Raw genomic sequence first — 25,055 nt, forward strand, 5'->3', positions numbered from 1 at the left:
ATAAGAGTTACTGCTCACCAACCAAGTTTTTTTCCCAAGCCTTTTTGTCCACAAATTCCATCTATGCCAAAACTGTTTTGGTAAAAGGCTGGCACTGTTTCCTTTCTAGTGTAATGTCTGTGTTATCTTCGGTGTGGTTCCTCTACTGTACATATACTGAACTATATCCAGAGATTTTAGAATGAAGAGCTGCATTAGGTACCAAGAAAGAAAGAAGGAGTCCCAGCCGTGACACTTGAGAAGGAAACCTTGTGCTGGAAATATAGAAAGATTTCAAGATATGGCAGCCAAGCAAATCCTTAGCTTTTAATAGCATAAAACTTAGTAAAAGCTGAAAGTTCATGCCAGTCCTTCAAAATAATTGTCTTTAATATTATTATTGATCATGTAGTAGGAGACACAGCCTGAGTGCTACAAGGATTTCAAGGGAATGCTTTACAGCTTAATTATGTTTCCCTGGGAGATTTAACATAATTCAATTTATTTTCCCTCATGTTTCATCAATCATTATATGAATAGAAAGGATATCTAAGCTTCATTTCTAAGTGAATTCCTGTAGATTCAAGAACTTTTGACAATAGACACACTGGAGAGAGGAATGCAGCACACCTTCTGTGGAGGAATGAACCTTCAAAATTCTCTAGATGATGGTGATGTTGCTCTTTATTGTTGATAAATTTTCTGAGGGCAGACTGTTGAGGTATTTGGCCTCTGTAAACCCAGCTGGGCTACAAGAAGCCCACTGAAATTGTGGCAATTTTTAGCCAGCTGTTCCTGGAAAGATTTGATTGTGCCTGGAAGATGCACACGCGTGTTCTTTTTGTCTTACAAAGAGTACTGATGACTTTAGGTTGGTTTCTGTGCTGCCAGAATCCACGTCACAGGGTGAGTTATAGGTGGTGTTGAATCTCACCATTGCTCCGTACCCAGCAGGCTCTTCATCTCCATTTTGAAGCTGCCAAATTATTCAGGATATTCATCACCTTTTCCATCAGGCTTCCAAAGCACCCATTGAAATGAAACGGAGATTATTTTTAGGGCAAAATGGTAATCACCTGAGATTTCCTTTCTCTGCAGTGCACTGATAATGGTAGGCAGGTTTTATGCAGAAAATACTTTGTTAATGCTGTAGCAGTACAAATCAGTACAGCTGGGTCTGTCCCACCTGCCTTGGTGGGCTCTGGAGGGCTCTGGGGAGGCTGGAGGGGTGGGAGCTGTGGGTGCCTGAGCACCGGCACAGGCAGGTGCAGAAGCCCCATTTAACCTGCCTTGCTCACCTGCTGCACACTCTGGTTAGAGGTGCCAGAAGGAACTGGAGATCCTCTATTGCTGGGGGGTTAGATGAAGGAGCTTTTTCAAAAATATCAGATAAGTCCAGATCTGAGCCAGTGACTTTTAAAATGAAAGGTCTGCTCTATTACCGTTAATGGGCAGGCTTTCAGAATTCTTTGCTATTAGAGTACTAACTCCCTCTTTTCAAAGCCTTCCTGAACCTCTCATTGTCCAGCATTTGTATCCCTCACTTTAATGAGTGCTAAATAAGAATTATATAAGTATTTCAATAATTCTCACTGGACAGTTAATTAAGCATCACTGACTCTAAGGAGCAGTCAGCTATTACCTCCTTTTACAGACAAGTGCTTCCACAGACACAAAGGGAAGAGGTCAATTTAAAAAAAAATGATGTGTGGATTAGTAATCTTTCTCAGTAATAAATGATCTGGCTAACAAGCTGAAACACTGAAATAAAAACTCGCCTTTTTTCTTTTTTTTTTTTTTGTTCCCTCATTTTTCCAATGCAATCTCTTGTGTTCCTTCACCCTTCTTTTATGGAGGAAATGAATTCCCTTTAACTTTTTTTTGGGGGACCTGAATATTTTGAACCCGGGCTTTCCAAATTTGCTTCCCTCAGAAGATGGCGTGGGGCACGGCCCTGCCCCGTTCTTCATTGCCCATTCTTTTTTAACAGCTTCTGTTTTTCCTCACATTTGATAGATCCTACCACAAACTTCAACTAGACTGAGTGCAGAGGACCATAATACCAGTCTTACACACAGGGTATTTTATTAAGTCCAGCAGTTAAAAATGTACAAAGTTCCTTGTAATAATCCATTCATTCTGTTCTCGCCTGATTCTTGGAGTAAGCCTGCACAATTATTCAAATCCCAGCTTTTAGCTCCAGCATACACCTCGCCATGGGGCTATGCCTCTGTAATCTTGCTTTGGTCTTGCATGTCAAATGGAATTAACTCCCATAAGAAATGTATGCGAAGACAACCCAAAGTGTCTAATCCTACTGCTGTCTTAAATTTCTGAAACTCAGACCTGTCATCTTTTTCTATAGCTTTGTTGAAGTTCTCACTTATGCTTCAGTCCATCCGAAGATGAAGTTTAGGGAAATTTGCATTTTTATGTATTTTTCAGTTGTGCACTCCTGTGGCCTTTTCACGTGTTCCCTTTGTGGAATTATTTTTTTTTCCCCCGAACTCAAGTCCTATTTTGTGCTCTGTGGAGGTGGATTCCGTTGCTTTCAGCTGGCAGTGTACAAGTTTGAACACACAGAGCATTACACTACTTGGTGCTGACGCCACGCGGGCGTGTGGAAATAATGATATCATTATGCCTGTACCTTACCAGCTCAGCCTGGCTAATCACAGCACCCAGTTCTGACTCGATTCAATCTCAAATCACCTCCCTTTCTTCCTGAATAAAAGTGCTGGCTTGAAATTAGCTTTGCTTGGTGTAACCACAGTGTTTGTGTGTTGTACTCGGAGCAGGATTAGCTTTCCGAGGAGCCTTCCCGACGTGCCTGCCTGCTGCTGTTCTCTAGGGGGCATGCTTTCAGATCTCAGCCCCAAAAAATGCCTACATTATACATAATGAAAGGGAGGCAAAAGCACAGCATTATCAGAGAGAAACTTAATTTTCCACTTATTCAATCAAATATCAACCAGATCTGATTAGGGGTGGCCAATTTTAGATGAACCGGGCAAAATACATTTACATAGGGGGGTCCAGTTTCAACATAATTTCAGTAAAAAGCAATTACAAAATTATAGTCAGATGGAAAGCTGGTTCTTCTGGGTGTCTTGGCTAAGTGAGGTTGGAAGGGTATAACTGTAACTTATTGTAGTGGATATTTAATAAGTGCTAAGCCGCAGCACTCTCCACTTGAAAGTTAATTAAGGCCATAGAATGACCATACTTGTACAGCAAATATGTTAATGGGTTGGCCATGGAAACTGTCACAACAAAGCCCAGCAGAAAAATAACAGCTTTATGCTGATGGTTACATCGTTTAAAAAATGCTGTTGTATTTTGGTTTATTTTCACTGTTTTGGGAGGCAGTGTAGTAGCATTTAATGTAGGAACTGCTTGAAGTCGTTATTAGAAGCTAAGGCAAATACTGAAATGCAGATAAAGGTTAAAATGCTTGCTTGTGTACTGGCACTATATAAATGCCAATAAATGGTGCATGTCAGTAAGACTTTCTCCTTGTTTAGTATTTTTAGGCAGGGTGTGTGGCTGTTAAAGTCCAAGTCTGCTCCAAAAGCTTGAGCTAATCCTCTATATATAGTATTTCATTTATGAGTGTAATTGCTGCATTATTTTTGGTGCTGTTGAATAAGTGAACGCAGTTGCACACAGACTATCAATTGACTGTCGTACTTTAAGTGGATTAAATCTTAATTTTCTTGTAAGAATTCTCCTCATTCAGAGTATGGCCAGGTCTGGTTGATTTTTCATGCTCAATTCCCATGAATTTTTACAGCCCATGTGAGGATGGGGCAGGGGAGTGCTTTTTCCCCCCTTGTGTAGCCTCTACTTTCAGTCTCCTGGTGACCTCACTGCTGTGCTGGTGTTGAACACCTTGCTCTAAAGTTAGAAGTAATGGGAGATATTCTTTTAAAACCTTGCTGCCAGGGACTGTGGTAAAGGCACCGAGAAGCTTTGCAGCCTGGAGACAACTTAATAAAAATGGTGAAGAGTTAAGGGAAAATAAACTCTACCCATCAAAGTGCTGCACACAGAGAAACGTGGTCAGGTTGGCAAATGGGGGTGCCAAGTGGATGGCCCATTAGGGGTACTAAGAAAGCTGGCTATCAGGAGGGGATCTTAAGGGAATATGTAATTATGAAGGATAAACTGAGTGGGAGAAGAACAAAAGTGTGCTTGGAGAGTGGAAACGGTGACAGGACAGAAGGGGGAAAGGCAAGTGCATGTTTTCAGCAGCTGAAGAAAAACCAGAAAAAGAAAGGAAGGGAAAAATGGGAATATTTCCAGGTCATCATGTCAGTGCAAGTGAGTCAAATGAGGCCTGGCTGTTATGTTCCAGTGATCCAGGCTGGTGTCAGCTTTGCTCAGTTAATGAGTGATACTGCGTGAAATCAGGAGTTGGACTCGAGTCACAGCGCACACACTGCTCTGCCGGGTATGAGGGGAATGGCAATTACATGTGGGGAATTCCTGGCCAGAAAAGAGCAGCAGGAAAAATGTGGAAACCTGACTGGAAGTGGGAGAGCAATGCCTCTTTTAGAAGTTATGGTGGTTTGGGCATCCCTGATAGTGAACAGACATAAAGGTGAATAAAATTAAAAACTGTTGCAGCCTTTGAAGTTCTTCCTACATCACCCTTTGCGGGTTTATGTCACATACTTTAAAAATGCTCAGTGTTGAGACAAATTGCTCTCTCTGTGCAGTATCAGGTAAGGATGCCATATAGTTCCTCCCATGTGTGTGTCTCCTGTCTGAGTAAAAGCACTTTGGGGAAGGTGATGTCTCTTAATCCATGTTCCATGTTCCACTGTCCCACTTTTGTCGGAGATCTCGGGATGCCGGTGACATACGAATAACATTTGCAACCATGCATGAATGATTCACTCCTGATTTTTTAAAAAAAGTGTTTCGTTTTGCTCTCTCATTGCAGAGCAAGAAAGCAAAAATAGGCCATTTTAAGGAAATGATTCATAATTGTGGACCTTAAAGAGTTTAACACTGAGCCCATCACTGAGGGAGTTTTGAATATGCTCAGTACTTTCTCAAGGGGTGTCCAAGTTGGTGTCAGGTGACCTTGGGATTCTTCTGAAAGTTTAGTGTTAAAGAAATGTATAATGGCACTGTTTTGTTAACCCAAATACTTCTACCTAGAACTACTGACTCAATCATTCTACTTTGTGTTAAGCTGGAATCTGTAAGGCAAGTGTGCCACACTGGAAAACTTTAAAATATACTAAGTCTTTCTGAAGAATCATTTTAAAATAATCCATTATCTTATTTTCTGAGAATTCACACAGCAGGACAAGCTTCAGGTTGCTCTGAAGGGCAGAATGCATCCCGAGGAGCAGCTTGAATGAGACCCCCAAAACAATTTCCCCCAGGCTAATAATTTAAACAATTGAATTTTATTCTCCATAGATATGTCAAACATCCTGGACAAGTGCTAATGCCTCTCTTGTCTTCTTTTAGCTGACTGCATCCCTCTTGGTCTTTGCAGAAGACCTCTGGAGGATGTGGCTGAGGACTGGAGAGACGCAGGGAACTTGGGCAACAGTGTTTTTGCAGTGGTGTCCATCAAAAGAGAAGAATGTTTGGCTTTGCAACTGCCCTGCTCTTTTGCATCCTGTGCCTTCACTCCTGGCTGACAGTTTTTTAGATCAGTTTTTGTGGTGTTTTCCCCTGTGTTGAAACTTTCTCAGCAGTGTTAAGTCACCCTATTTTTCATACTTTTGCCGTCCCCCTCCTTCCTGTGTCAGCTCCAGAGCTGCAGTTTTATTCTGCCTATAATCACTTTCTGAGTCAGTTTGGGTGACCTTGACTCTGTATTTATGTGACTTCTGTGTTTTCTTTGTATTTCTCTTCTCACTGTTTCTCTGCCTTGCCTGTAAGTCTCTACCTCTACACAGAATTTTTCCATGCGGGATATAGCCTGAGGTATTGTTGTTTAACATTCTAATAAATGTATGTGTATGTGTGTGTCTGCAGTACCAGAAATACCCAAAAATCTTTCTAGGCAGGTGAGAAGTCAGTCTTCTGCCTGTAAGTCCCTACATTTGGAAAGTTTGCTCCTGCAATCCAGCTCTTTGTGCTGAGTCCTGGTTTTGACCGGAGAGCTCACACAGCTTTCTCTGTGCCAAAGTAGCAAACACGTTGTTTTAATTTGGGGGAAAAGAACACCAAACCCCAACGAAACAGAAACCCCCAACCTTAGTCCATATGTATTTTTTATTCTTTCAGTGTTGCCTATTTGTTTTCTTTTTATTTAGCTTGTTTGTTTGAAAACATCCTCACAAACTTGTGCTGTGATTCCAAGTTGGCTCACTGAGCGTGACTCTCCAAGGCTTGCCTTCTATCATGTGTGGCTTCCCTGACTGTGTAAATTCTCCCTGCTCCAGTATTCAAATGTGTGAGCCTGGTCTTAAGATGATGGTCTCACTTTCAAATGGGAGTATCAGAAACACTTAGCAATGTGCTTGCAAGGCTGGCAGAGTGGTTTTAAATCCTCTGATAGAAGCTATCTATTATAATTGCACCAAGTACTATTATTAATGTCTCCAGCCTCTCCATTCTGTTTTTGCTCAAGCCATGCCCAAGAACAATTAGCTGTTTGTTTGACCTGCATTATAACATCAGCTCTCCATTATGATAACAGTGCAGTGACTAAGAACAACACATAATCTTCAGATTTAATGGGGCAGAAGACTGCAAAGGGCCAAACCCGTCTTTGATAAAATGCCCTGAAGTCAGCAACTTTATGCAGAGGTGGATCTGGCACAATGTGATTTCTAGGGCTGCATCTGGTAGTTACATGAAAATGCAGGACTAATATCAATGACATGGCAGCAGATTAGTCATAAACCACTGCTGAAGATAGAAAATACTGTGGGGGAACTCAGCAGCTCAATCTCTCTTGTCTTTAGGGCAGCCAAAATCATTTTATCCTGTCTGTTGGTGTGCATGCAAATGGGAAACGTTCCCTCTTCCTAAAATTCTTTGTATGTGCACATACTGTTCATCACCAAAATTATCAGTGCAGGGGCTGTTGCTTTGACAAGGTTGTTGGGAGCTGACCAATATAGAGGCACATCAGTGGATGGACACAATACTGAGGACATCCCAGTGCATAATTTTCTGAAGAGAACTGTAGGTCTGACACCCTGTAAATGAAACTGCCTTATATAAACTGTGTTTGTAGAACATAACCTGCAAATGCGTTGCATTCCAAGAGCCTGAGACTTAAAATGTGTATATTGGTCCGATAAACAGCCCCACGTTATCTGTTTTATGCTCCTGCTCAATGCAGAACACGTGCTGCCGAGAAACAGAAAGGACATGCATTTGTTTTCAGGCACAGGGCTTTGCAACCACTTGGGAAGAATATTCTTGATTGAGAACCAAAACATTCCATGATGCTTAACAAACCTGCAAATTGAAAAATCAACATCTGCCCTGTGTAGCAACATAGCAGGAGAAGGACCTGTAGCCTGAAAAATTCAAAATACTCCTTAAATTGGGTTTCGGCGCATTTGTAAAATTACTACTCTCTGAATCAAGGCTCAAGCAGTTTTTATATGACAGCATATGTTGTGTTGATAGACAAAATCTCAGCCTGCACTTGCCTGTGGAAAGTGCTGGATACCGGGGTGGACAGCGCTTCCAACGTGGAGCTGCATCTCACCGAACGCTCCTCCAGCAACATGATAAAATAAATAAGGTGCAGCATTAGATCACTGAGCACAGCTGAGGACAACTGACTCCTCCCTTGTCCAAACCCCACAACTCCTGCAACCCCAGTTCCAGTTATTTAAACACTGGGGCTTTCGCCCCAGCAGCCCATGGAAGCGAGCAGAGCACAGCCCACGCTCAGACAGAGGAAGGCACCACTCTGCAGGGAACAGGGAGAAACCTGGGATTGTGCAGTGACTGGAATTCTGGCTGCTTTTGCAATGGCTGCCTGGGATTTTTTTTTTTTACATTTTTTTTTCTTTGCTGTTTCCCTTATTTACATATCACGAGACGTGTCTTTATAGAGTTACTTTAATAATTCATTAGATTGATCTCTTCAGAAATTTGCTCGGGGTAGGTGTCATTAGGAAAAGTTATTTAAACTTATTTAGAGGTTTGTGCCTGAGTAGGGCATTTACCTGCCTCACTGCTGATATTCTAAAAATACCTCCATGTCCATACTATTATCCATTCTTCACGTCCAATTGCTCTGTTATGGTAATAGTCAGAAGCACACCATGTAGTAATTACTTACAGCTGACTTAAGAAAAGAATATTCAACTCCCCCACTGTTCCACTAGAAGGTCTTTATGCACTATTAACTCATTCCTGTTTATTAATACTCTACTGGTAATTCTGGCTGCTGCTTTTTAGGTTTGTAATAGGAGGACTATTAAACAGCAATTATTGACCATATGGGTTAGTGAATATTTGTGGTGGTTGTTGGGTGGTTGTTTTGTTGTGGGTTTTTTATTTTTTTTTAATCCTTTTAAGTTGTTTTTAAGGAGCCACATCACAATATAGTGGTGCAACTTTACATCTGCCTGGGATTAGCAGCTTTGGCAGCATTCCCCACCTAGAAAATGCAAATACCATATTTCAGAAATATCAGCTGAAGCTGTGAAAATACAGAGCAATTTAAAAAACATGAAAACACTGTGCCAGACAAAGTGAAAATCTTTGTCTTTTTTTTTTCTTTTCCCCAGCAGTATATGGTTTGATCTCCTTTTTTTTTCTGTCTGCCTTTCTGTTTCTCTTTCTTTGACTTTTTTTTTTTTCCCCAGTTTTTTGGGTCTTATCCTAGAATTTGGAAATGGAAATTTCAAACTAATCAAACTTCTTCTAGAAAAGTGTGAATTAGAGCACTTTTAAGAACTAGAAATCTACCTTCCTCAGTAAGCCTGCCTAGTGAGAAGACTGAGGAGAGACAAAATTACAGCAATTATTTCTCAAATAGCTGGGCTGAAAAAAATTGTACCTTCCCCCTTTTCCTCTCCTGCCCTTTTTTTTTTTTTTTTCCCCCCTCTTTTTTTTTTTAAAATCATCTTAAAATCCAGCTGCAGTTCCTACCTTTGCCAGCAGCAGTAGCTTTGTGGGTTTGCAGCAATGATCCCTTTTCCCACTGCTCTGTGCTGGGAAGGCTGAACCAGCTCCCAGTTTTGGCATCCACTTCCATTCTGGTGAGAAAATCAAAGACTTTAGTAGGGAAAAATTATGGAGCAATGAGAAAGTGTAAACAGAAGCGTGGGGTGTGGCACAGGAGAAGAATGATTTGGTGGGTGAGTTGATTTTAATACAAAAGTGCCGGGCTACGAGGAAATATTTTGCAGAATGTATTCTCATTTCTAAATTCTCTTCGGGATTGTCTCCAACACTATTGAAGAAAAGTCAAACTTTGAAAACCAATTACTTGTATTTGCCACTGACACAGCCTTTTTCTAGAATTTTCTTAATCCTTTAATGCTGTTCTTACACTTCCTTAGTTCTCCTGCTTGTGTGTGTTTGACTTGGATTATGAGCCCCAGCTCTGCCAGTTTGTTCCTCTGAGCTGGTGACCAGTAACAACTCCATTTAGACACAACTGTGAGCACAGTTGTTTCTGATCATTGCATCATTTAAAAAAATCTCTGCAATACTAAAACAACTAATGTCAAAAACAATTAATTTGAAATTTGAAATCAATTACTTTATTGCTAACTAAACACTCAACACTGTTGTTTCTTTTTTCCCCTTCCTTTTCTTTTTTGCTTTTAAGTTGAAATGCTTTCCTGGGCTAAACCCAAACTCCTGGGTGATGTGCCACACCAAAAGCAGCCCCTCCTTCAACAATTAGTGCTTGGAAGGTGTATGTTTTTTCACAAAAGCTGGTACACTTCAGGTCCTGAGTGTTGCAGAGACATTTTTTTCCCAGATGGCAAAACTGGGAAGAGAGGAAGAACTGAAGGGATGTGCCTTAGATAGAGAAACATGGGACTGGTGGAAGGTGGGAAGTCCTCTCTCCTGGACTTTACCCCTGCCTTGCCTGAAATAGCTGCACAGCACTGGTGGGAATCCATTGAGTGACATTAGACAAGAGACTGAAGGTATAAAAAGGTGACATTGAATTTATTGCTTAGAAATATGGGCTAGTTAATTTTCCTTATGTTCCTGGCATCTCTGCCATGGTGCTGGGTTTTATTTTTCCTTGTATAATTTGTTATTTAAAAAATGTTGTTTAAGGTGGGGGTGTCGTTTCGAGTTTGGAGTAAATGACTAACTGGGAATCCTGGGTGAGGTGGCCCCTGCTGCAGGGCAGGGCTGCAGTGGGGCTGTGAGCAGGGGCCACGGGCAGAATTTACATCCCATTGATGTCAGAGCTACCACAGCTGCTGGGCTTGACAGCTCTGCTGAACATCAGAGATGTGTGAGGAAGAGCCTTACCTCTGAACCCCTAAAAGAGAGCTGGGTTTGCATCAGCTGAGTGGTTTGATTCTCTCATCTCTGATTTAAACCTGCCTTGGAACAGTCGATTATATTCGAGTAAGAGAATGTGGCGAAGTTTTATTCTTACAATATAAAATAACAGGTTAAGGCTGCCTGTGCTGCTGGTGTGTAGCTTAGTCAGGCTGGTAAATTAGTAGAGCATGATATTCTTTGAGAAGCTGGAGTGTGGGAGCAATCCCTGAACATGCTTTAAGAAAAATGTTGTGCGAGTGATTCAGCTCTTCTCGCTGTTGCAGGGAGGAGATTAGAGGTGCACCACTTTGTCAGTTCATCTCCTTAACTCATAATATATTATTTATTACAAGGATTTGGTTTCCTAAGCCTGTCTTCTTTTTTTTCTCTTAAGATACCACTGACTATTTGATCTCGAGGGCTTAGATTTTATTATGATTATTATTATTATTATTATTGTTATTATGTACAGGTATGTGGGGAGGGAAGGACTTTGAGCAACAGCCAAAGCCTTTAAAAAGCTTTTTAACACGTGGACTGTCTGTGTTTTCATCCTGTTTTGGCACTCTTTGCAGCTTGTGCTGATGGTGTGACTGTGGTTGCTTCAAGTACATCTGGGGTCCCCTGTAGCCTTTATTTCAGGGGTTTTCTGACTCTCTTGTCATTTGTTTCTCCTTTTTCTGGTATAACCAAGCCTGAGCTCTCAGTGTGAGATGTAAATTGCTGGGCCTGGATCATAATGATTCTGCCTAACCTTAAACCCAGCTTGTTGTGCTGCCCCTGCCTGTGTGTCCCACGTGTGGACACTCCTCTGGGATCCAGCTTTTATCTTAAGGGCATATCCAAATAAGATTTTACAGGAAATTGGGAACTCCAGTGACATCTGGCAGAAGAGCAAAGCCACTGTAAGATGAATTGGTCTTCTCCAATTTTATCAAAAATCAACTCCTACTTTTATTTAAAAAAAAAAAAGAAAAAAAAGTAAAATTTTTGATGTGTTATTCTTTATCTTTTTTTTTTTAAGCAAACCTAACTCCAAAAAACTAAGTAAACTAATGAAATATTAACATTTAATTTTATTCAGACTAGTCAGAGTATTTTCACAGAGAGCAGCAGGTGCATTCTTGGTGTAGCTGATGTTGCATGGTAGATTCTTCCATTTGTCAAATGTTTAGAAGAAGCCTTTCATTTAAAAGGAAGGGAGGAAGTCTTGTAGAAGTGACTTGTATGGGCTGAAATAAAAAAGTAAACTAGGCAGGAATAAACTTACTGTGTGGGTGGCAAACTGAAAGGAAAACCATCGTGACTTTGTTCAGTCCCTGAAAGGGTGATCTGAGAATGTTTGATTGAAGGAGCTGGACTGTCTCATCACCTGAGCTGGGCATAAAAAGGGATAAAGAATGTTAAATGAAGGTGTAGCAGGAGGTGACATATCCCTGCTTTTCCTGACTTCTCCCCTCTCTCACCAGACAGTTGATGAGAACAGAAGAAGGAGCAGATGATGGCACCAAAAGCTGCCCTGGAGCTGTGCCTGGTGCAAACAGGATGCCGTGTGGAGAAGCAGATCCTGCTCCTGCAAAGTGTAAGTGCCTGCTCTGGTACATTCCTTCACAAAGAAACCCCACAAGCACAAATAAACCCCCTCTGTCTGTCTGAACTGGACATCTGGGGAAATTCCTTCCTAAATGTTGGTTTGAGATCAGAGAGAAATACCTGCTTTGTAACTTGCTCTGGTCATTCAACATCTGCCCTTCCTTCCCTGTCTGCCATTCCACCCTTTTGTCCTTCCTCACACTGACTGAAACGTTTGGGGCTCACTTTCTGTAAGTTCTGATAAATCTTTTGTAATAGATTTTTGGGTTTTGCAGCTTAACAATATCAAATCCTTCCTGAGATTTATTGTCAGCTACACTTGACCTGGGGATCAGAACTGAGAACGTTTGATGGAATTTGTTGCAGAATCAGGGAATGTTGTGAAAGTTGCTATTTTTGGTTTCTGTTTTGCTGTACCTAGAGACTGCAGATTTTAAAAAAAATGAAATGATAAACAGTGTTTTCTTGGGTGTTCAAAACATGATGAACGTGGGTGTGTCATGAACTTTGGCTTCTGGACAAGCTGATTTGCACTGTTCCTGGTGGAGTGGTGCAAAGACATCCAAGGGTTTTAGCTTTTAGAATTTTAGAATTCCTTAAAAAAACCCAAACCACCACCACCACCACCTCCCAGTGCAGATGTAGACTGACACAGTGGGAATTTAAGCCCTTGGTATCAGTTTGCTTTTCCCAGTTGCCTTCCACAGCCCTTGTTGAAAGGCTCACAGACCCTTCCAGCCTTGCTGGAGTTACCACTCTGTACAACCAGATGTTGCTGCAATGGCAGTGCTGGAGCTGGTGTGGACCAGGTATTTATAGGAGATGGGACTGGGTAAACTACAGAGTGGCTTTGTTGGCTTCCTCCTGCAACATTCTTGGGCTGTCCCACCCCTGCAGCTCGGTGGGAGGGGCAGCCCCATGGCAGTGAGGGGAAGAGGAGCAGTCTCGCAAACGGCGTTTCACCCAAGCAGGGCCCAAAAGAAATTAAGTTTAGCAAAGAAAACAAGTTTCATCAGTTAAGGCAATAAAGCACAGTCCCAGAGCAAGTCAATAATGCTCAATTGACAGCCAGTCAATATTTGTACTGGATTAACTTTTCAAGGAATGTGGAGATTTCGGTGGGTTTTATGTAAACACTGTAAATAGGTTGGGACACTAAAGTACGGTTACAAATACCGCGTGTCAGATTAGATTAGAATCACTTCCAGGGAGCAGGAGTTTTCCTACCACGAAAGAGACATTTATATCTTGTGAAATGAACACAGATATGAATTTTTTGTTTGTCAAATATATTCCAAAATGCAGCTGGGCAGATCTCATGGCAGTGCTGCTCAGAGCACTCCAAAGGACAACTTCTTCCCCCACCCTCTGTCTGTGCTGCTGCCAAGCCGTGCCAGGTAGGGCTGGAATTCAGGTGCCATCGTGGCTGCAACTCCATTGACACGAATGCTGCACAAATTATTTAAATTTTGGGCTTGGTATAATGAGAAGAGCTGTTAAGAAATATTCAGCTTTTCTCACACTTGTTCCTTGCTGAGGAATCGGTCACTGTGCTCAGAGATGAAACCAAAACGTGCTGGTTTCTGACCTCTGTGACACAAGGCTCTGTCCATTGCTTTACAGGTCTTGCAGCTTTGCAATGCCATGCCTGGCACCCACTTCTAACCAATAAAACATCTATTTACCATTTCCAAAACTAAAAGTAAAGTGCACAAACGCTTCAAGAAGAAATTAGTTACTTACAGTGCCTTTCTTGGTTTTTTTCAAGATGTTACCCCAGGTTTCCCGACTTGCTCCCTCATTATAAGGAGCTCGAATCATCCCAAGATTCCCAGTGTTCTAGAAATAATTGAGGCTGATCTGGCCTGTCCTCCCTGTCCCCAGGCTTGGGATTGAGGGCAAGCAGAAGTTGGCACTGCCCAGATTGGCAAAACAGCCCAAGTGAATCATGTCTCACGTGTAGGGAACACAATGCCCAGCGCTGGTGAAGCCCACGCAGGTAACACGCCACCAAGAATCCCTCTTGCTGGAAAATAGATTACTGCATTTTATTGTTCTTCCTTTTATTTCTCCTGCCCTTTTTCTTTTTTTCCTTAGAAAAGGTAATTAGGCCATAAACAGAGGTCTGACAACTAATTTTATCTGCAGCAAAATTAATATCATAAGCAACAGATAATTTTAGCTGAGCAAAATTAAAAAGGATAGATTTTAATGCCATTTTAAACCACAAAGTCTAATTTTTTTTTCCTTTCTGAACTTCTCCTGCCTGGCTATTTTGATATGTGTGGAGATGCTCACTCATTTAGTGAACAAATGTTTTACCTCTGTTCAGTTCCTGTCTCACCAACAGGCCTTGCTGGTGTTGGCCTGAGGTACCAAGTTGCTTTTAATTTCCTCTCTCTTGTTCTCTGGTTCCTTTCAAAGGAGAAATGATCTGAGGGAAAAGACATTGCTTTTCTTACCTCTAAATTTTCATTGACATTAATAGGAGGCAGGTGGCCAAATCCCTGCACACAGCTTTGAAAATTTAAGGTTTAACTTTCCTTTTTTTTTTTTTTTTTACCTGGGCTGATTCTTACATTACTGAAGTTGTGAATCCTCTGAAAAGATATTAAATGTGCATCCATACCATGTCAGCAGTGCCTAGAGAGTTTATCTACGAAATTATCGTCTACCTTCCAAATCTATAACCCTAAAATATTGATTGGTTAAAAGGTAGTGGATAAAGATTAAGACAGCACAGCAGCAGATTACCCTAATCAAATAAAAAGACTATTAACAGAGCTTCTCACAGTTCTGAAGATGTTGGTTTGAAATACAGATGTCTTAACCAAAGTGCTATGTCTCGTTTTCTGAATGCATTTTTGAATGCATTTAAATAAATTACCAAATAGAAAGGAAGCGGAGAAAAACTCCACACGCCCCAGACAGTAAATTTCCATTTATAATAAAATTATTTCGTGCATTTCAGCGAGCAGTTGGAACTTTTAAAGATCTTTTTCATTGGGTAGTGAGGAGTCAAGCAGTGGGATCTCAGCTTAGAGGGCTCTGTGTGATTTGTAAACCTGTAGTTGAGTGTGGGCACATCGACGTGAGCGTGTGGTGAAAGGCAGGAGTGGGGTCACTGTGCAAAGCCAGTAGTGCTGCTTAAACAGAGATCATGTTCAGCCTGTATTTTATGGTTTGGGAACAGTGTTTCTAGAGGATGGATTTGGGATGCCAAAATTTGAGGCAGTGTTTACTGAAAACCAGGTCTTTTTCGTTGCCTTGGGTGTGAGTTTGTGAGTGAGGTTCTGTCGTGCAGGGGGCTGCAGAGGTACCAGGGATCTCACGTGCCAGGGGTAGGTTGTCTGCTCAAACCCAGCACCACAGATGAGATCCCCAGACCCTTCCTTTGATTTGGAGCCCTAGGATCCTTTGGAAAATTATCCCTGCTTAAAACCAGCACCGGTTCCACCGCTTTTGAATTTGTCAAAAACATCTTATTTAGCATGGAAGGCCATATGCTTATTAATGTTAAGTGGGAGTAAACTACCGGGAATATTGCCTGGAAAAGAGTGGCATTTGTCACTAATGCTTTTAAGGTATAGTGGGAATTTTTATCCAGCCAAAGGCTGAGTTGTGGTTTATCCTCTTGAAAGACTTTCCCATTGAGTGACAGCTAAGCAGGGATTGAGCTAATAACCCATGCCCTGGGTTATTGGAGTCAGGGAGACAGAAAGGGAAAATAGGGTGGGAAATGTATTAATTTTCATCAGTTATGGACAATACTATTAAATTACCGACTCTTGTTGAAATAACGTGTCACAGATTAATAATGTCGTTTCAACTTCCTAAACTTTCCTACCTAAAAATTTTAATTTGAAAAGAAAAAGATTTAAGAATGTGTGAAAAAGGTTTTGGTGTTGTCACTCCTGGGCGTGGAGGTCTTTTGGTTTTGTTTTAAGTCGCGGCGTAAATGAGGTTTTAAAAGTTTTTAACAGTGATGTGGATAAATTTGGAATTAAAATTGAGATCTGAAATGTTGTGTTGCTCCACTTTTAAAAATAAGTTCCCTTCTCATTTGCAATTAAAATGTCTAGAATCTGCATAAAATGTGTGAAATTAGAGATAATTGAAATACAGTAGCTATAAATATGTCTACTCCATTTGAAAAATAAATAAAATGTCCACTAAAAGGGTGCGAAAGCCGTACCCCCTTCTCTTGTTTCTCACATTTGGCTCTCTGGCATTTTTCACACTTTTATGGCTAATTTTTATTGCAAAACAATACGTTACATTTGTAGCCGTTGTGGGAATGCAGAATAGCCCCTGGCAGCTTTGTAGAAAAATGGAATGTTGGGAACACATTTGGAAGAATCCAGCTTTCGGTTTCATCCACAGCGTCGGTGTCGTGCAATCGTATTAAGTGTGATCCAACAAAAACAAAAGGGGGGAAAAAAAGAAGTGGCAGCGTTAGGGAAAATACTTAAAATAAGCCATTATTCAAAGTGTGTTCATTCTGCCCTGTTTGTGATGTTGTCATAACATAACAAGTTGTGATATCGAGCAGTGCCTCACACGCAAATTGTAAAGACGCTTCTCTAACTTCAGCCTTGAAGCTCAGACAAATATTATCCATGCAACACCCTGTGAACCTTTTTTAGTGAAATGGCACTGTGATGTCCTGTCACTGCCAATGCCACGCAGTGTTTCTGTTTCTGGGGAACACCACCTTCCAAAGGGCTGCTTCGGTGGAGAAACAGGCAGCTGTGGAACTGCTCTGCATCCCCACAAATACCCACCACAACTGGCTGTAATTCACACAAAAAGGAGTTGAGAGGCCTGGGTGGAGATTACTACCCTGTCTCATCAGTGCTCCCCATCCTGCAATATTATTTCTGGAACCCCTGTTTTCTGCAGGCATTCCTTGCAGAGGGGATTGTGCCAAAACAAGGGAGTTTTCCGTGCTGGTTTTAGCCTGGGGGTGACGCGAATTCAGCGGGTTTTAATGTCCGTGGCTCCTTCAGTAGTTCCTCCCTCCTCCCTCTTGCAGGGGGTGTCACAAGAAATTTTGCTGCACTGTATTTTTGGCAGAGGTATGGATGTATACTGGACTCAGGTGCCTCACTTCAGATCTTACGTGATTCCTGATTTGGGGATAAGAATTACGAGGAGGAGACAGATTTCCAGGATGCATTTGAGGAGTGCTGAAATGTTAATGCATTAAGAGCGAAACGGTGGGATTTAAATCGCTACATTGAGTAGCAATAACAGTACAGAGGGATTGATCCCAGAAAAGTACCAGAGAGGTTGTGTCTCATACAGGCCTAACCACTATGGAGTCATTCTTCAGAGGCAGACCAAGCAACAGAAGAACCACAGCCTTACCTGCAAGGTGCCTTTTCATATGTGCTTTCTTCTCTCCTTTTAAGTTGTCCTCAAGGAAAAATAAGAGCAAAAAGTCCCCGTGCTTCTCACTGCACATCTACAGCACTTCATAAATAATAGTGGCTGTTTTAAAAGCAGGGGACAGGCAGAGGGTTACAATGGATGAAAGCTAGTTAGTGAGTTAGCCAGATAAATGCTTAAAAGAACAGCAGCAAAGATAATCCTGCATTTATTTCTGGGGGATTCACCAGATGACCCTTTGCTGTCTTTCCTGATGTGTGTTTCTTGAGTCAAAGGGCTGTGCAGAAACCTGAAAAACAAACCTGCAAACTTGGGGTATTGCTGTGATTTGTGATGGTCCCTCCTTGGGCTCTTGGCTCCCATTTCTGAACAACAGCCAAGCCCTGTGTCCGGTGAGGGGTGGGATTGGCAGTGAGCTGTGGCAGAGATTCCCCAGCACAGGCAGGCTGAGGAATCACTTACTGAGTGACATGTGCAAAATTGATCATTTCAAGAGCCTTTTGTACAGCACAAAACTTCAAGCAGAGAACCCAAGGCATTTCCTTTCATCAACCTGGTTCTAATTTGATCAAAGCACGAAAAAATTCAGCCCGCCTTATTTCCTGTCCAGTTCTTTTTTACACTTTACAGCACATTATATATCAGTCTCATATCCCAGAATTTTAAGAAGCAACCAGTTATATAATTGGATCAACAGTTGCCAATCACTCCAGCACAGCACTGCATTATTACTAAGCTGACTGTAATTTTGAAGCTCTTTTTTATTATGCGTATGACTGTATTATCACTGTATACGTATTAGGACAGCTGAATGAGCCCCTTAAGGAAAATAAGGGTTCCAGTAACATTGAGAGGGGAGAGATAGAGTTGAGGATTCACCCCTGTTACAACCCTAGTGCCTCGTGGCACATTTTCAGGAGAAAGGAAAAGAACCGTGTGCTGCCTGTGAGTCCGACCCTCAAATCCGAATATTGCCACGCTGCTGAAGCGAACCGTGGTGGCTGCTGAAGCAAATTAAAAATCAGATGTGTTTGCTGCTCTCAAATGTGGTGGATCGCAGAAGAATTTGGCATTATGTAAGTCCTTTAAATCCTGTTCCTTCCCTCTCGCAGCTCCCTCCCCACAGGCACCTGCACACACAAAAGTTCAAAATGAAGCCACTCTGTTGTGCGCTGTTCCTTCCTGAAGAACTTGCCAGTTGCCATCTGCATGTGACAAAAGCAAGCACTGTTTCATGTCAGTAATTTACACGATTATGTAAGATAGTTAAAAACCTCAGGAAAATAGTATTTTTGCCCCCCTTAAGCCTGAGATGTCAGAGTTCTTTGAAAGACCTTGGTTCTTGTCTCAGTCGTGTCTCCATAAATAAAACTGAGTGACAGCCTGTTAGAAAACTCCACGTTTTATACCATTAATTTCCAGATGAGCATTGCTACTCAAATCAGCATTTAATTCCCCACAGCCCGAATGTTTCAATACCTTGTAGCAAACAAATACAGGGAATTTACACAATGGCAAACAAATTACAGAAACATTCCATAGAGCTGACATATGAACTCATAACCTCTTAGGCAAAGGTGAATGACTATTAATGTAGTTTTGTTATTGTAAGGAACTCCCTCCTTTTTTTGCTGTTCCTATGCAATTCATTTGTATGCATTAGCTTGAAAGAATTAAACCTGTAAATCATAGCTTGGGCAATAATAATAATATAAAGAAAACAATATGATTTCTTCTGGTTTTGCCATCTCAAACTCACAGATTTACTGGTGCATAAATAAAACAAAGAAAACAGTAAGATTTCTTCTGGTTTAGCCACTCCAAACTCCCACATTTACTGGTGCTTACCTGTTTCTGCTTTGGCTTTTTCCCCTCCTTGTGCATACACACAGAGACATGAATATCTGAATATGTGCAGGTGTTTTTAGGTATATATGTGCTTTGTAGGAACATATCCATATGTTTCCAACATAGGCGTTTTTAAAAGGGCATTAATTTCATATATTTTACATATCTGTGGACACAGACAAAAGCATGGATGCATAAAAATGGAATGTCTCCCCTCAGCAGTCAGATTCTGTGCCCTACAGGAATTCACCAGGAAAAACTCACCAGCAAAATGCAGTTTTAAGCGTCTCACTGTAATTAAAATTGCCCAGTAATTTTTGGACAAAGTGATAAAGTGAGGAGATACCTGGATTTGGAAGTCTGTGGGGTTTCCAGAAAAAGATTTTGGCTTTTATTACGTTTTTTATGGGGTCAGTGTTCCCTCCATGTTGTATTTATTTAAATCTCAGCTCTGAGTAGGTGCCTGGCCCTTCACGCCCCTGCACCTTGTACACGGGCTGATAAAACGAAGCAAGTGGCTTATCACTTTTGAAGCCTGTTTTACAGTACTGGGTTTCTTCTTTGGCAATTCATGCTGGGTTTTTAAGTAATGCAATAAACCCCCTTAACTGTCTTCCTGTGTAAAACTGGCTGTTGTGTGAGGAGCATGGTCATCCTCAGCTGCTGCTGTGCTATTTCTTAAAAACACCCACCAACCCAGAGAGAAGCCAGGCCCCTGTGCAGGGGATGTGTGTGTGCAAACAGGACTCGGTGTATACCCCGTGCTACAAAGACAGCAGTGGCATCAGCCCAGAAACAAACCCTGTGCCCTCCTCCTCCCCCTCTGCCCATCCCTTGGATAATGGGAGAATTGAAATTCCCATTTCCAGACTCGCTACAGATTAATACGGTTCAGCATAGATACTTATTTCTCTGATAGTTTCCCATGCATCTTCCCAGTGAAGTTGATAGAAATTACTCCAGCAGAATGTGTAAAGCAGATGTTATCCCATTAATTAGCTCTGGACCTGAGCAGGCTCAGGACTTTTCCATTTGCAGGCCGATAGGAATTGGTCCCAGTGAGCGTGCTCCATATCCACATTTAGTATCATCTCATAAACAGCCTTGAAAACACAGCAGGCCCTTGATGAAGATACATTAGCTTATTTCTAATTTAAAGTTATGTTGCTTAACCTTAATGTAATTGGTCACTGGTGACCAACTGTTTGTACAGTGAGTTGATGACCAAAGAGATGTAATAAATTATAAAACTTACTGCTTAAATAGAGGGAATGACTGTTCTGTTAAAAGCTGTGCATGTAATAATGGTAAAATAATTACACCTCAAACAGAAGAGCCTTGGATCTGATAAAGCTAACAAAGTCTTTCAGATGAAGGTGTTTTCAGTCTGCTTTAAAGGACATGTATAAAATATATTTTTTTTTTTCCTCGCAGTGCAGTGTCTTATGTTGGCTGAATAGTCAACTTTCAAAGCTCAGCCCTAATATTGATTAAAAATAAATTGGTAAATCAAGATACTTTCTTTTAGAGGGGTTGTGGGGATTAAAGTAATTAACCGATTTCAGTGGTTAACAAGAAACAAAAGAAATTTGCACAAATAATTATATTCTGTACCTCAATTCAAAGTCACTGCTAGACGTGTTTCAGAAAAGAGTTGATTAGCTGGTAGAATAACCAGGATAATAATCAACTATGGAAGTAAGTAATTGACACAACTTTAATGTTTAATAATGAATAGCATGCCAGGGGCAAAATAAAGGGAAATCTGCTTCCCGAGACCCGGTTCAGACCTCACATTTCTTAGGCCAAATATAGCAATTACTGGAGACTCCTGAGCTGCTGCTGTGGTGCTGCAGCAAAAGTAACAGGTGCAGTTAAATGGCAAGTGCACAAGTGGCTGTATTAAATCCAGGAGTTCCTATATGCTGCAGTTTAATTTCAAGCCTTTTCCCTGCTGAAGACTTAAGGGTCGATTTTAAAAATGCAGGAATGTAATGAACTCTTACTGCTCCACGTCTGCGTTTGGTTTCTCAGACGGCATTGTATTAACAGCCAGTTCATTAAATCAGTGAGAGTCAGGAAGAAGTGTATGATTTGCTTGTCTCAGAAGCGATAATTTCTCTCTCTAAATATTTGCATTTTAAAATTTGGGCTACCTCCAAATGCCCGAACTTCACAATAAAGAAATGGAGTTGATTTTTATTTTTTTTTTAAATCCTCGTATTTCATTTCTTACAAGGACCCTCCAATAATTTAAACTATTTACAGTGCCTCAAAGATCATTATTTCCCCATGACTCCTCAGAGAAATATTGGAGCCACTCTATTTATTGCTGACATTAGATTTACCTTTGAAGACTGGTTTACAAAATGGAGACATTAGGATGTGAAAGTCATTGTTTTTTTTTTTACACTGCTCGGAATGCTAAGTTTTTGTGTTTGCTGTATTAGAGTAAACATTGCTGTAGCTACTGGGTTTGTTATGGAAACTTGAAAAGCAGATGCATTAAGGTATTTTGTTTTTAAAAACACAAGGTCCTTTATAAGGAAAAATATAAATACAGTTTGAGGGCTTGTCACGGATGTATATTTAAAAATAACACCCCCCCAAACCCATGAATAAAAATGCTTTTTGGCTTTCTAAATGGAGGCAGAGAATTACTCAACCAATAGAAAAGCAGGTGGGGTAACACATCCTGATTCTTGTAATTGAGGCTGTAAAGAAAGATGAGAGATATGTGCACTGTTGGTGTCACAGTAGTTGTGATCTGTGAAAATAACTTCAGAGCAGCCTTTCCTAATATTAAAATGTCTCTGTTGCTGTTCAACTAAAAATCAATACAGCTCACAATTTTAATAAGGAACATGAATCTGAAAATGTGTTTAGTATCAGGTTATATAAACACACCCTAATGAGATACTATAAAATCCATCACATTAAAGGCTGGTTCCTACAAGGTATATTAGCTAAAAATGTTCGATATATTAGGTCAGTGTACAACACTACACATAACAAAGCAGGTCTGTCAAGGCAAGATGCATGTTTTGCCCCTTAAAACTGTTATGTTTTGCACATTTTAGAAGGTTCTTTGAATACATGAATAAGATAAGTTATTCCCATCTCTTTCTTAAGCAATCTCAGAAATGGCTGTGACCTGAAATTGGAAATCTTGTAAACACCCATCCGAAGAGAATGTCTGCAGTTCTGTCTTAAAGAGATGGTACATGTTTAATTATCCCAACTTCTTGGAGGAGAATACTATTAACATACACATTAGCATCGTCCCATTGGTTCCTCCTGCTGCTCCACCTTAGGGGCAGCAATAGGAGCTAATCTTATTGCTCCCATGCGCATAATAATGAAATTTTGTCTTGTCTCTGAGGCAGGTTCTTTGGTCTAAAGTACAGCAGGAAACATTTCTTTTTTTTTTCTTCTTTTTTTTTTTTTTTAAAGAAAATTCCTGACCAACTCGTTTAAAAAAAAAAAGATTTGAAAAATTAAAATTGTCCCTCGGTGAATACCAGAGCCTGCAGAACGCGGGGCTTTTGACTCGAGAATCAAAATTAAGCAATTGTGCAAATAAATTGCTCTGTATTCACATATGGAATCCAGTACACTGGAGCTGGGGGTGTATTCAGCTCTTTGAAAAACTGGAAGCCGTGGATTTTCTGTTATTTCATCTTGCAGTGTCCACATAGGCTGTTCTCAAAGAATAACATAAGAACAAACAAAAAGAGATGGGTTTAATATAAAATACCTTTGCCTTTTCCTAGCACCGTTCTACAGACTATAATGGGGAGAGGAATAAAAAAACACAGGCAAAAAAATACATGTGAATTCAAGGCTACTGAATTAAGGGAGGTTGTACCAACATTTCCCCCACTGTACATTATTTGTATTCAAGGTTTTTGAAATGACATTGTAATCTGATGATGCACCAGCCTATTATATTGTCTAGCAGGACAAATATCCTTGCGTTTTCTCTGTAGAACTAACACAATTTTTCCATGTCAGAGGTGCATAATATCCTGGCGGTCATAAGGAATGATGCTATTAATCCTCTTGGGCAATCTCCAGGTCTGATTATTAGGGAAATAAATTTGCATGCTGCATATGAGCTAGGTGAATCACCGAGAGCACAAATTATATTTCCTGACAGCAAGTTAGAGAATGGAGCCACATCGCTTTTTTATCTTTTTCTTTTTTTTTTTTTTTCCCCTCCCCTCTCTGAAAGCTATAGAATTTCAATTCATTACATGAGATTGGTTAGAATTCAAGTCTCTTTTTAAGTTGATATTAAGTTGAGTCTGTTATCTCTGGGAAGGCTAGTAGGTTCCCCTGAGTATCCACCTAATCACTACTTAAAAAAATCGAAACGTATAGTTAGTATCATGATTTAGGTACCAGAGCCACTTTATTTATCAGTGCAGAGTGAGATAATTTCAATTTGAGGCTCTGTAACCCTCATGAATTTAACCATTTTGAAAGCTTTTTTCCCTCTCTCTCTCTCTCTCTTTTTCTCTCTCTGCCCCTTTCCCCCCCCTCTTAGTGTGCATATTGCAATAATGGTTATTCTGGGCACCTGTTTTGGTGCTCCCCGTGCATTTCTCAGGCAGCTTTATCTCTCATATCATACATGTTTGGTTGTATGTTTTGAAGATTTTGGGGTGAAGTGTAATTTGGATTTCAGTTAGGAAATTTGGCTGTGCTCTCAGTGCCAGGAGCACTGCCAGGCAGTTCTGCTTTTCATATTAATGATGAATGTATTTTTATTATTTTTACCGTTTGGCATCTGAGCAACCTTTTTGCATTATTAAATCTGAACAGGGAGAATGATAGCAAATGAGAGGAGAATAAATGGCTTTATGTCCTGATGTATTAATTAAGCAGACATTTATTATAATCACAGTTTTATAGATGTTGTAAAAAGCTATTTTTTTCTTCCCTGATATACGTCCATGTATGGGAACTTCTGTGAGCTGTTTTGGAAATTTGCTGGGTTTCTGGATTTCTCTTTGAAATCCTCATCACTGGTGCTGCACTGTACATGCAGACAAGCACAAACAAGCCCTGGGGTAGTGAGTAAAGATGGATCCAGCTTGGAACTGAGTAAGGGATGTCTCGACTGAAGGTGGTGGGCTATAAATCCGTATGGATCAGGTGCAGCCCTGAGTTTGGGGGACTCTGGAATGTCTCGTGCTACCCACTGGAGCTGAACCAGGCTTGATGACACAGAGAACCTCTCCGGTGGTCAGAGCTGTGGGTGTGATTGAAGCAACACGAGCCAGTAATATGTCTGATAGTGCCAAATCTGAAGTGTTCTTAATCATTGACTTATTCATGAACTGCAAGCAGCAGTCCTGGAAGGAAAGGGATATATCTCTGACTCACAATTTCATGTGTTGCCAAATATACAGCAAAGGAAGCACTTTTAATCATCTTACATGAAACCTCTTTAGGATTTGTCTATTCTCTCATCCGTTGGGTATCTTTATGCTTCCTGAGCATAGCTGGTGCCATTTCTTTCCAGAACAAAGGTCCTTTTGTTTGTTTTCTTTTTTGTTTGTTTTATTAATTTTCTGCTCAGCATATGGGTTGTGCTTCTTCTCAGACAGGAAGTATTTCCCACATTTAGGAAAAGGAAATAGCCTTTGGAGAAAATTCAAAGAAAGTCCATTGGGGAGTGACTTGCCTGTTCAGAGTGTTATTTCCTATTCCTGAACAGAAACATCAGGCTTATTTTTGGCATCAAATAGCAGTGCTGCCATAAGCACGAGCCTCTTTAA

At 40.7% G+C, this 25,055-nt stretch overlaps 1 long non-coding RNA gene across 1 annotated transcript in view; it reads left to right on the forward strand.

Annotated features, from left to right (window-relative positions):
- LOC113952074 overlaps window positions 1-25,055 on the forward strand; it is a 165,397-nt gene that overhangs the window by 102,524 nt on the left and 37,818 nt on the right. Inside the window, exon 5 of the long non-coding RNA XR_003529366.1 lies at window positions 11,907-12,019. This is a non-coding gene — a long non-coding RNA (uncharacterized LOC113952074). The remainder of the gene's footprint in view (window positions 1-11,906; window positions 12,020-25,055) is intronic.

This window comes from Corapipo altera, unplaced genomic scaffold (genome assembly GCF_003945725.1).
Source record: "Corapipo altera isolate COAL_440 unplaced genomic scaffold, ASM394572v1 70, whole genome shotgun sequence".
In the NCBI taxonomy this organism is placed as follows: Eukaryota; Metazoa; Chordata; class Aves; order Passeriformes; family Pipridae; genus Corapipo; species Corapipo altera.